The sequence below is a fragment of the Solanum tuberosum genome, unplaced genomic scaffold, assembly GCF_000226075.1.
Source record: "Solanum tuberosum cultivar DM 1-3 516 R44 unplaced genomic scaffold, SolTub_3.0 scf00248, whole genome shotgun sequence".
NCBI classification, from domain to species: domain Eukaryota; kingdom Viridiplantae; phylum Streptophyta; class Magnoliopsida; order Solanales; family Solanaceae; genus Solanum; species Solanum tuberosum.
The window spans coordinates 150,527-164,368 of NW_006239172.1; positions in this window are offsets into that span (position 1 = coordinate 150,527).

A 13,842-nucleotide genomic window follows, 5' to 3' on the forward strand; every position below is an offset into this window, starting at 1 on the left:
GAGAAGACGGTCAGGGGTGGGGTGTTTTGTTGGGGGGTTTCTTTTAGTTGGCTTAAATTTTATTTTACTTTTATTTGGGGAAAAATATCACGTGTCATTATTTCATTGGTCACTTTTATTTTTACTCAATATTAATTATTTAAAAATTATTTTTGACACAAATGACAAATGTCGTCGTTTAATTTGTTATTTTACACGTCATTGGCGAGTGTAATTCACAACCATTATATGTTTTTGTTGATATTAAAAAAAGTGTCAAAATAACACAACGGAATCCTACATGAGGTGTCTAAAATAAACATCGCTCAGTTAAGGTGTCTAAGTGAAACATTGTGCCAATTAGGGGGCTACCGATGGGTTAAGCCTTTATTTTACGTATAGTAATTCAATCTTTCTTCTATAATATTCTCCTTTATTTTTTCGAAAAAAGATATATATCTATCCCCAAGTTATATTATAAATAATATGTAAATATCTTTTGTTGTATTTTAAGGTTATATATAGAGAAAATGGTCAAAAGACCCCCTAATCTATAGCCGAATTCTCAACTACACACTTATACTTTACGAGGATCCTATTACCCCCTTGAACTATTCTAAAATGGAATTAATGTCACCCTATATGCTGAGGTGGCAAAGAAAGTGTATTCACTTTCTCAAAGAGAGTGAGAAGACACTTTTTTTTTATTAAAACTTTAACTTTGTAAGTAATTTCCTCTTTTCATATTAAGTTTCTATTTTTTTAAAAAAAATTATGCTATCTTTTACTTCTATTTATCTTTTCTTTTTAATTTTTTTTGTCTTCTTTCTTTTTCTCTTCAACACTTCTCCGAAAAATATCATAAATTTATTTCATTATTCAGCTATCACTAATCGTATCTTTTTCCTCTCTTTTTTCCAGAAGAAATTGGTTCTCCTTCTTTTAATCATAAACTTCAATTTTTCATTCTCACATACTAATTTTATTGTTGCCATGTCGCTATTTTCACCGTCTTTTTTTTTAGATCTATCATAGTACGTGTTGTTATTGAATTTTGAGTAATAGTAAATTAAGAAATATTTAAAAGTGAGACGGATAGATTAATTTCTAAAACACTAAAAAATAATTTTCGTAGACAGTGATCATAACAACGAGATTAAAAATAGCAAAAATATTTTTTTATACTTCAAATCACGAATTCACTTTGAATGTGCCATCATATCCAACTCCAATATGCCATCTACTTTTCGAAAACTAATTGACCACACGAACTTATCAATGTTGTCATCTAATTTTTATTTTTATTTTTTGCTGAACAGAGATATCGATGATTTTTCATTGCAACCGATTCCAGAGCTTCAATTGTCACCACGCTATTACCCCGAATTACCACCATGCCAATCTCATTCTTATAGTTTCCATTGACCTTAACAGTATTGTCGATAACCAAATTCATGAACTGTTCGAACCCACGAAGAGTCCCCATAACTTGGCGGTTGGCATTCAACTTGATTTGAAGTTTCTTGTCCATATAAGAGGTTGCCAGTGCTGTTGGGGAAGCCTCTCATCGAGAAGAAAAAAGAAAATAGGACAATATATTTTTTGAGATCTGAAGGCTGACCTGATCTGCTCATCGTTTCTTTCTTTTTTTTCTTTTGAGAGAGAAGCAATGGAGGAGCTGAAAAAATTTCTGATGCTCAGTTCTAGCTTTCATATCAATGGAGAAAAAATTGGTGTCAAAGAAAAGTCAAAAGAGGATTAAGAAACAAAAGAGAAAGAGAAAGGAAAATACTAGAAGAAAAATATAAAATAAAGATAAAGAATAATAACTTTTTTACTAAAAGAATAATAATATATGATGTGGCAGGCGAGTGTATCTCACTCCTTAACATAAATCTGGGTATGACTTTTTAAGGGGGTATATGTTTCACTTTTAAAATGTTCAGGGGGGTAATAGGACACCCGTGAAGTTAGAGTGTGTAGTTGGGATTTCAGGTATAGATTGGGGGGCTTTAGACCATTTTCTCTTATATATACTCTTATGTTAATTTTTTTGGATTGTGTATACTCTTAAGAGTAACGAACAAATATGTGGCTTCATCAAAATGATTTTACTTGGAATTATTTTAATTCTTACACATAAACTAAAAACCATCCATTTATCATAATCTAATTCATTCAGGTATCTTAAACACCTAACCGAAATTTAAACGACAAAAAAACCCTCTATATCGTCTTTTTCTCTCTATATCGCATCAAACCAACAAATGTTGTCTTAGGCTTCCAGCTCGACTCAACTAATTCCAATTGCTTTTGAAGAGAATTAGCATTGTTTCAACACCACACGACCAACAAATTTGACAATTTCAATGAAAATCACAGTTGTTCGTGGCACTTTCAATCCTCTCAGAGACAAAAGCTTAAGAAGAGGGGTTTCGACCCTCCGCCAAGCCTCATGAGGCCCCATTCTTACCCTCCACCATGTTTAAGCTCTTGATTCAACATTCTTAGAGCCTAATCCAATACAAGAACAACCTTTTCCCAACACTGTGGCCCTTGGGCTTGTTATAGTTGTTACTATCACAAAAAATGTGAGATTTGTCATCGGTTCAGTTCAACTTTTTCAATCTAATCAATTTTACTTGATTTGGGTAGTTTGGCATTTCTTTCTTCGGTTGGATTCACTATTCAAGTCATTTTGGCACTGGTTGTGGTGCACTGGTTGGAGTGTTTCACCCTTAACTAGAGATCTCAGGTTCGAGCCCTGGGTATGGAGAAAATCATGTTGGGAGCACCACCCCCGAATGGGCCCTGCAGAGCGCGATTCGGATTTAGTCAAAGCTCCAATGTGGATTCTGGACATCGAGTGGAAAAAAAAGTGCATTTTGGCTATATTGCCAAGAACTTTGACTTTCTCTCTTTCTAATTCAAAAAAAATAAATATAATTCTTGATCCTATTGTAACCAATACTTGTTATGGTTTCTCCTTGGTGCATGTTGGTCGTGAACCTCTTTTCCTTTCCATTTTGCCTCTCTATCAAGGCGGCTTAAGATATATGGGTCATTGGTGGGTTCATCAATGGGCTAGATTGTGATGGATGGATTTTTAATTTATGGGTAAAAATTAAAATAATTTTGGGTAAAATTATTTAGATGATGTCACATGTCCATCCGTTAACCTTAAGGTTATACACAATCCAAAAGATTGACTGTAACAATATATATAACCTTAAAGTATAACAGAGAATATCTACATACCATTTATGATAGTTCGAGAGTATATTTATATTTTTCCGTTACTTGTTTTAGGACTTGTTTGGTCATGAGAGATGAACTTATGATTTGAAATCATATGATATGAAGTTAAAGGTTTGTTTTGATATGCAATTTGAATTTTTAAGTTGTATTTTTTCTAATAAAAATTAAAAAAATCATAAGTCATGAAAACTATCAAAATTACCTAAATCTTAAACCAAATAAGTAAAAGCTCATAACAAAAATATAATACACTATCATAAAGTTATTCTAAAAAATATATATAAACATGTATATTGTTTGAAGGTTAGTTTAATAAAAATTGACCAACAAACGACTCAATAACATCGGAATATGTAACATTTCTTTCTCCTTCAATGACAACAATTAACGAGAAATAAATAAATATGTTCATATCTTTTCACGCAATTTTACCTATGTTGAGTTAAATCGCATAATTCTTTTTATAAAAAAGAAAAAAATCCCTGCAATGATTCATTTCGAGGGCAATTTTAATTGTGTGGTTTGCTTACATTTCGGTTTGTATATTTTCTTCCGAGTGGTTAATAAATTTGAAATTTGAAGAGCTAGTTACAGAATAATTATGATTTATTCTGCAATTCAAATATGTAGTTTTGTTTTAAAAGTAAAATAAGATGTAATTGGATAAGAAAAAAATAATTGAACAAGTTAGCAATATATTTTGCTTTATCATCCAAAAATATGTTTTATTCTTAATCATAGTAATTTATAGGAGTATATAATAGGTAATTCTTTAAATTTTTGAAATACTAGAATTCTTTTGCCCATGTAAATTATTCACTCTTTTAAAAATATACTAGGTTTACCGCACATGGGTTGCACGTGGTTGCCTCGTCTCGAAGTTGATACAACCATTAAAATGTATTCCTACTCTATTTGTCACAATCAGCTTTGGGCTTCACTGTAGCTCGTCTGTCGTTGTGGCAGTGTTTTAGTCGCAACTGCAATGTTCTGTGTGTGAACCGTTTCTTTCCAGGTGCAAGTATATATTATTATATGACTTTTGTAGGGGCAACTCTATTTTTGGAGATGTGGGATCGTTCAAAGTAGTAGGCACATGTTGTCCTGTTGTGTTTGACCACCTATGTGACGCAGCTATGAGTGTTTCAGGACCATTTGAAGATCTGTTATTGAATTTCGCAAACGCCAGTTGGAAGGTCTAATATTCTAAGGTAGTAACAAGGAATAACTATTCATTTATCGGTGAATTTGGATTTTTGTTGTGATACAGGCAGTTTGTTTCTTACTGAATCTGTGTTGGGTTTTGTTAAAGAGAGGTTAGCGAGTAGGTACGTCTATTGGTGGATGGTCGCTGGTGACTGTCCATGATGTGACAGTTGGAATTTATGACTATTTGTCTAATATTTTGTTAATGGCAAAGGTGTATGGTAACGTTAGACCATCTCCAATCCATCTCTATTTTACTCTCTATTTTCTATATTTGGAGAGTAAAATAAAGAATGGGTTCTCCAAGCATTCTCTTTTTCATTCTCTATTTTTCAATTATAGAGAGGTGAATAGTAGTTCTCCAAATTTGGAAAACTACTATTCACCTCTCTATTTTACGTTTTGATTATTTTAATATTATTTCTATTATATTACTAATTAAGTCTTTATCATTTGTAATTATTTTCTAATGTAATATAACATCTAAACATATACTATTAACAAGTTACTACTTCCACCCAAATTAATAATCTTTCTATTTTATTTTTAAAAAAATTTGTCACTTTAAATATGTAATTTAAAGTTATTTTAATATTATTTAGATTATATAAGATTATTATTTAAGTCTCTAATATTTGTAATTATTTTCTAAGTAATATAACATCAAAAACATATAATTGATAAGTATACTACTTTCATCCCGAATTAATTAATTTTTTAATTTAATTTTTTAATTTTTTTTTGTCATTTTAAAATATGTAACTTAAATTGCACAAAATTTACATGATAATTCAAACAATCTACTTTTATGTTATAGTGATAAATTATTAAACTACACTTTTTAATGAGCATAAAAAATAATTTTGATGCAATAGTTCAAAATGAAATAGGGGAAGTAAATTAGTACACGAAATAATTGGATACTAGATGAAATTGTTAATTTAAACAATTTTTAGCTACACCTAAAAGTATAAGGACAAAAAATTGCTCATTTTGAACTCCGTAATACATTAATAGAAGATTTATGAGAGTAATGTAATAGTCTTGAAAGTTGAATATTTATGTAAAATTAAAATAAATCTTACGATGATACAATATTTATGATGTAATTATATTTCATTAATGACTTCACTTTTATTTGAATTTTTCGTTAATATGTATTAATGTAATATTTATTGTAATTTATGTTATTTAGAAATTAAGATTAAAATATAATTTATATTAAATGAAGAATTTGAAAAAAAAATGAAATTTTGTATTACATAAAGATTATAGAGTGATTATTTGCAATGAGAAGAAATGATTTTTATATTATGAAATAAGAAAATAAAAATGAAATAGAAATAATAATATAAGATTGAGGAGAGAGAAAAATATTCCTTTTTAAAGAGTAAAATAGAGAATTGAGTTGGAGTTGGTTGTCTGAAAAAATAGAAAACTCGATATTTGGAGAGTAAAATAGAAGATAGGGTTGGAGATGCTCTGAGGTGGTCGTGTGTTCGACGTGTATGCCAAGTGTTGACATCTCCATACACGGAGAAGTTTATCGATAATGTGTATTTCAGTTGTACATAATATGTCTTTGTATTTCATTATTCAGTACGCCATACTTTGGGACGGGTCACACAACTTTGTGCCGTTGTAACACATGTATAGGCAAGGATCGTATTATAAATTTGTTGTTACGACATTTGTTTGCAAATAATTTTGCAGGACCTAACAGTTTGGGTTGTTAGTTATGTTATGTCATGAATAACATGTCATGTTTAAATAGTGTTTAATAATTGAACTGTATATTTACATAATTGAATCTACACAAGTGTAATGTCATATTTGCTAGTTCTCGTTCATATAGTCTCTTCTTCCACCAAACGTTTGAATACATCCTATTAAGCTTTCATTTGCTGCATTTTGTGTGTGTGCGTTTTTCCATGTTTGATTGCTTCCAATTCTTAGTAGTAATCAAATGTTGCCTAAAACTTCCTTGTATACAATATTTTTTTGTGTACGTCCCTTTGTGCTGATCTGGTTGTTCAGTCATGACCAATACTTTTGTTTTCGCCACAAATATTCCTCTAGATAGTGCTACGTACAGTTGACCATGTGAGAAAACATGTTTGGTAGGTACAATCCAACAATCAGTATTGTTTGACCTTGTGCTTTGTTTATTGTCATCGCAAAACATAGACGTATTGGAAATTGTTTCCGAATAATTTGAAAGGATATCATTCATTATCGGGTGGTGATAGTTGTATCCTTGGAATAAACACTTCTTTTGTGGCATGTTGTCCTGTTGTTATTTCAGCATGTATGACATTCTTATCAAAACCTCTACAAATTAATCATGTCTTATTGCACAAACCATTTGAGGGGTCTAGATGTCTCAGCATCATGATGGGCGCATTTTCTTTCAGCACTAACCTAATTTGTACAATGTAAAGATTCATTAATTGTTATGTTTCTGTAAGCATGTAATTGTTGACTTCTTTTTTGCGCTATGAATTAACATAATAAGACATTTGTAAAAGTTTAGAAGGATTTGATAATGTACATATGCAGTGGGAGTCCATTTGGTGTTAAGGTGTTGAGATAATCTTCTTGATAGTAGTTGTTGGTATCATCTTCCGCTGAGTCAAAACTGATATATGTTTTGGTTTCTCCAGGGAATTTTCCAATCATCATTTCATTTAGGTTATCTACAAATTCATTTCAACTTGCTAAGATTGCCCGTTCTGTTATATAGTTAGCAAATCTGTAATTTTGTTGAAGCGATGGAAATATTTTCGTGACCAATGATTCTTCTGGATTACTATTCCAACTTAGTTGGACAGTCATTTGTTTTGAAAGTGCTATTAAATTATCATGTATTGTGGTTTCTTCTCCATTTCCAATACGAAGCAAGATGTCACTGAAAGTCGTATCTGCTCTTGCTCGCATATTTGTTGAAAGTTTAATCTTTTCCATTAAAGGCCAAATATACGACTTAACCAAACTTGCATCTATCGTCTCTGCGCGTGTAGATTTTGGTAGAACAGGCAAAACTTGACGGAAGTCCCCTTCAAGTATCATGACTTTACCTCCAAAAGGTATGTCGTTATCCATTATATCGTGAAAGCTTTTGTCGACTATTTCACTTGTGTGTCGCTTAGCCATGGGTGCTTCGTCCCATATTATTACTTTTGCTTGTCTTATTAGATTAGATCCCCTACCTTGTTTTGACATATTTGTCATTGTTGTTTCATTTGCTTGTAGTGGTATGCCAAATCTTGAGTGTGTTGTACGGCCTCCTGGCAATATTGTTGCTACACCACTGGCTGCAGATGTCAATGCTATCATACCTTTTGATCTCACCTTTGCCAGTAATGTCCGATATAGGAAAGTTTTCCCGGTTCCCCAGGCCCATCTACAAAGAATAACCCCGATATTTCTGAGTTGACCCTTTCGAGAACGGTATTGAAAGCTTGTGCTTGTTCTTGATTCGACTTTATTCAACGTCAACATCTTCAACTGGCACCTTCACGGGAAGTTCTTCTATTATTTCTCTACATTCATCTGGGTCAGTTTGATGTACTTGTTGTTTGATTTGAGAGATATCATATTTGTCCACACTTTGTCCCATATTCTCCATGTAATAGTTAATACTTTTCAAGGTACATTGTATTTGTGCATCAGTTGTCCTGGAATGGCTTCTTTGAAAGTCTTCGGACATATCACTGTAATATGTGTCCCAAAGACATCTGACATCCATTGGGTTGCAATGAACTAAGATTGTAGCAAACAAACATCGAAGGGTGATAGTCATCTTGAAGGTGACAGCCTCGCGTAAAAATTCTGCAATGTTGTTATCCAATTCTAATAATCCTCTTTCTTTGGCTGCCTGCTTAAAAGCTTCACAATGCTTTCCATTAACCGTAAGTAAGTTTTCAAATGAAGTTGACCCTCGAACGTAAGTCAATAATAGCCTTTCGGAATATCTTTCTCCTTCTCTAGGATTCGCTGCGATATTGAGTAGATATGTTTATTATGTAAAGTTTGTATGTTTAATTGACATAGACACTAAGTGTAATTGTCTTACCAATATTTATGTGACTAATGCCGATGCGTGATTTTCTTTTCGTCCATATTTTGGATTGGGAGTTCCAAACATAATGCACTGGAAATTCTCTGTAAAGACATTTGTGAGCCTCAATGTCTATAGAGCACATCCTGAAATACTCGGTAAACATTGTTTGGTTTACAAAATCTTATCCCACAATAGTTTGTAGATTTTGCTTCTTTCAGTAGCACAATATATATTGTTTTGTAAGTATATTATAAACAAATAAAAAAAATTGGCTAGAAATTATTAGTATCTCTAATATTTGACTAAAATTTGTAAAGTACCTGTTTCTTTGCCTAGTAGATGTAATTGCAGGTTTATAACTGCTGGTTGCATTTCAGTTAGGTTAAACTCATAAAATTCGCCACATTGCTTCTAGTGGAGACACCCAACGTGCATCTTGGAAGCTTTTGATTTCATCAATGACTTTTTTTCCATCGTTTGATTCTATGTGTGCAACACATTTGTCGTGTCGTTTATATATATATATATATATATATTTGTAAAGATACTTTATTGCTCTAACTCCTAAGCAGACCTCAACATTAATGTGACAACTATATCTCATTAACAAATATGGATTATATGGTACAAGCCATTGGTTATTCCTCTTCATTCCTCGGACCTCACTTGTTCTCCCATTATTTCTTCTTCTGTAAATCGGATATCCATCCTTTCCTTGTATTATTTTGTTGTTGAATGTTCGGGGATAGTAAAATTTACATTTCATTTTTTATACACGCGCTTGTCTTATGTTTTCCCCCGCAAGGTCCATGTATGATAATTAATGCACTTAATTCTGGATGTGTGGCACTATCTGGAATTTCTGCAGTAATGTATCTATCATACTCATCTGTTGATCGTATCTTATTACCTTTTTTAAATATTAAAAGTAAGTGTATATGTGGTAAGCCTCTCTTCTGGAATTCTACCACGAAAACATGTGCTGCAATCGATCCAAATATTTCTTTTTTGAAAATTTGGTCTTTCAAGACTTGCAATTTCACTTAAAACACTCTGGTAACCAAATCAGGCTTGTTTTGAGGTAGTTGACCTGGACGCAATGTTTCTTGAATCTCAACCCATTATGGGTTACATGTTATGGTGATGAATAGATCTGGTATTCCAAATTTTTGAACGAACGCCATAGCATCCATATACCGTCGTTGCATATCCCTAGGGCCTCCAATGAATGATCCTGGTAGTAGTACCCTCTGTCCTACCTTGTCTCATCTACTCTCGCCGGCCATGACACTATCAACAATACCTTGGAGAATCTCCCTTCGATAATTTAATTGCTCTAATCGATAATATTCAAGTCTTGTTGTTTCTATTTTGATGTATATGTCCACAACAAATTGATGTAACAATCTCCTACACAGTAATAATATGGACTTGTCACCCGTTCGGACTTGTAGTTTATAACAGTAGTACTCCCTGCAGGAAACACAATCTTTTGTTTCGCGTCGTACACTTACATGAATTTAAAAGTACTTGTTATGGCTTATTGATTATTCTTGTGGGAAATTCATGGACATAACTGGATAATGCAACGTTGTCATTGAGAGCATCTTGTTTTATTTTAATCCGTAAAGTAAACTTCATACATTGGTTATTATTTTTTCTGGTCACTTGGAATATGTGGAAGGAGGTTTTGTCACGCAAATTAAATCATATGGTCTATTTTGACCCATTTTTATGGTCAATCAGTTTCTACAACTATACCTAAAGTGGTGCATGGATATATATAATTGTTCTTCTTGCAACTGACAAATAGATATGATAAGATAGGAATGCGTAAATATATTATAATTATGATAGGTCAGAGGTAGTTATTAGTCGACAGATATTTTGAGTAAACTAGTTTACGCATTTGCTAATACTAATAATGTTAGTCATGTTACAGAACTTTAATTCCTTGCATCGTCCCTTTAGGAATAAAATTTGTGTATGGGAAAACTGCATCACCGCTAGTTGTTTGGGTTTTTTGTCCGTAGATAACTTATCCATATTATGTTTGTACCAGCTATAAATTTTAAGTTACAAGTTGTAATATGCTAGGCAAATGAAAGTATATTTTTCTTGGCTATATTTATAAGTGGTTACCTTGTTCTTCGTTGGCGAACATCTCTGTGGCATTTGTGAATGGCGATCTACCTATCTGGGAACTTGTTATTGCAGATGTTTGAGTGTTGTTGATTGGATTGGAACACTTTTGTATTTCTTGATGCCAACCTCCTTCTCTTTTAGGAAGTATTAGAGGATATTAAAGTGGATCATAACAACCATAATAATGTTTGACTTGATGTTTATAACCTGAGTGCGCGTGTACTACAATATCTCTTTCAAACGGTGTATATGGATTGTTACCATTTACCCAAATGGTCATCACCTGATCCACCGAGGGTTTGTTATACACCCGTTGGTCTAATGAAGCATTTGCAACTATGCGTATTTCTAGATTTTGAAAGCTTGTATGTTCTTTAAGCTGTGAGAAGAATTTTGCATATGGATTTCGCTCCATTATGTATCTTATTTTGGTCATGACTTCCTCTGATAAATTGACATCTTCTAGTACTGACATTCTATTGGCTAATTCATGGTCTGTATCATGGAAGTATAGTTGAAAGTACCATGGTTTGTCATTATTTGGGATTAATAATGGTAGATCATGATATATTTGTCCTTGTACCTTGAAATTGTATACTCCTTTTCTGGAAGATGCCAAGTCCTTATCGAGCTTAACTCCAAATGATGTAAAAGCAAAGATACTATTATACGCGCGTATATTTTTCCTGAATAACTTGACATCTTTGAGTCAGCCACAAATAATTCATAAAAGTCATCAACTATTTCATTGGGTGCTAAACTGATATAGCCACCTCCGCAACAGAAGGTTGGGGATCATATTCAAACCTCAAAGCATGGCAGTAGGTACATTCTTTTTTTTCTCCAGATTATGAGTTGATGTTATTGTGAACTTCCCATTAGTTACCCCTATAACACATAGAAAAATAATATTTATGAGTGAATATTATTTATGGTGACACCACTAAATTATATCAAGTTGTTAGTGTGGATTATTTGAGTAACTATACCTCCGTCAGCATTCACCTTAGATATAGCTATACATTTAACAGTTTTTCCGCTTCTTCACATGTGGCTCATGAGCGTGGCCATATTCTATTTGATTAGTTGATGCCACAAATTTTTCAACCCTTCGCAAGGATCTGTCTACATCCGAGAGTATTTTGTGCTTGATCACTGGTGACAATGTGATGTGATGATGTTATAGTTGTAGTATCTTTAGTTGGTTTGTAAGTTTGATTTTGACATTAAACAAACATTTTGGTAAACATACCTCTTGTTTTGGGCTGCTGATTCTGTTGCACTTTCATATTTAATTGAACTTTCGTCGAGTTAATGGTCTCATGTATGACATTTTGTGAATGTAAAAATTCATTAGTTGAAATTATGATACTGTGATTATGTAGCACCAAGTTAATTATGTTATGTGGTAAGCCAGTATTACCTCCAGAGCAGGATTTGGGGAGGACGTATAAGTTGTGTAGTTGTCTTATTTTATATATGAAGCGGGAAAATATTTGTGTAAGATGATAGGGGTAATATAATTCGAATAGCGAAGCAACTGAATCCTATATGATATAATAGAAACCATATTTGCACCATCTGCTGCCTAGCCTCCTAAAGATTACTTATGTTCAGGTCATATGTTCGAAATGTCTGCGTATATAATTATTCGGTGTAACTACTAATTGCATTCTCTATTCCCTACAACCCGAATGACTTATAATCTTGTATTACATCTCCTTGAGGCATCTTTTTTGTTGGATTGTTCTCTGTTTATGTCTTATCATTTAGGATGGTTTTTGGGGTGGCCAAGGGAGTAATGAGACAATTACAATTGTATGCCAGATTTGCACCCATCAAGCAATGTCTATCATATGTATAATTGGAATTACTATGGACTCTGTTGTATTACTTTTGAAGTCGTGAACTTAGGGATGGAAATGTATATGTTACCTTACTATACGATAGACGAACAAATGGAAGATGAAGCCATTGTTTTACTGCTACCAAGGGTTTTTATATTTTTCATTACTATGAGAAGCATGATGCATATGACATTACTGGATGTAGTTTAGAGATGTAGGATAATCAATTTGTTTATGAATGTGTTAGGATTATTAAGAGAAACTTACAATTTGTAATTCACAGCGCGTGATGTTGTTGTGTTATATTTTTAGTCTTGCGGGTGTTATCTAATATGAGAGCATAACAGAGGAGTGCAAGGGGTAGGATAATCGATCTGTTTATGAATGTGTTAACAAAATTAAGCGAACCTTACAATTTGTAATTCGTAGTGCATGATGTTGTTGTGTAATGTTTTTAGTCTAGCGGGTGTTATTTAATATGAAAGCACAACAGAGTAGTGCCCAAATTGATCCTACAGACGATTTGTGTAAATGAATGTGTCACTGAGCCTCAATCTTTTGTTTTTTTTTAACTGATGAAAGTATGGAATGTGACGACTATAATATACTGGAGGATCCTGAAGATCTGGATGAAGGCGTAAATTTTAGTGAGTTCTTTTTGTCAGATGGTGCAATGCCATAGTATTTTTAACAGGGTTTTGTCGAAGTGGTTGCAACGATTGAGGAGGCAACTTTTGGTGCGCAACGCAAAACATCCAGAAAGTTGTGATGGTTTAGAGAAGGCGCGTCTGTTGGTTGATGACTTTTGGTGTGCGACGCAAAGCAATCAGAAAGTCGCGATGGTTTAGAGAAGGCGCATCTATTGGTTGATGCGTTGCTTGCCCCTGTCGGCTGGTTTAGTAAGTGTAATGTTCTGATTTTGCAGGATTCAAGACTTTTAGTATATGGGGCTTTCGTGAAAATCTGGAATGTGATATAATATACTATTTTTACTATTACGTAATTCTAATTGCTTCTTAGCAATTACAATAAGAGATAATAACTATTAAAGTCACACAACTTTAGTTATTTATCTATCAAAATTAATAAACTTAGTTTTTTATTAATAAAATCAGTCAACGTATGCTTTTATATCCAAAAAATCAGTCAAATTAATTTATCAAGAAATTACTTTATTTTAAATAGCATAGTCACGATTTAAAGAATGAACAACTAACTCTAAATATCAATTGCATTATAAGATTATATTTTTAATAAAATTAAATCTAGCAAACAGTAACATTAATGAAGTAGTAGTCATTGATCAATTGAAAAGCATTAATTATTGTTAGTTCGTGTATTGAA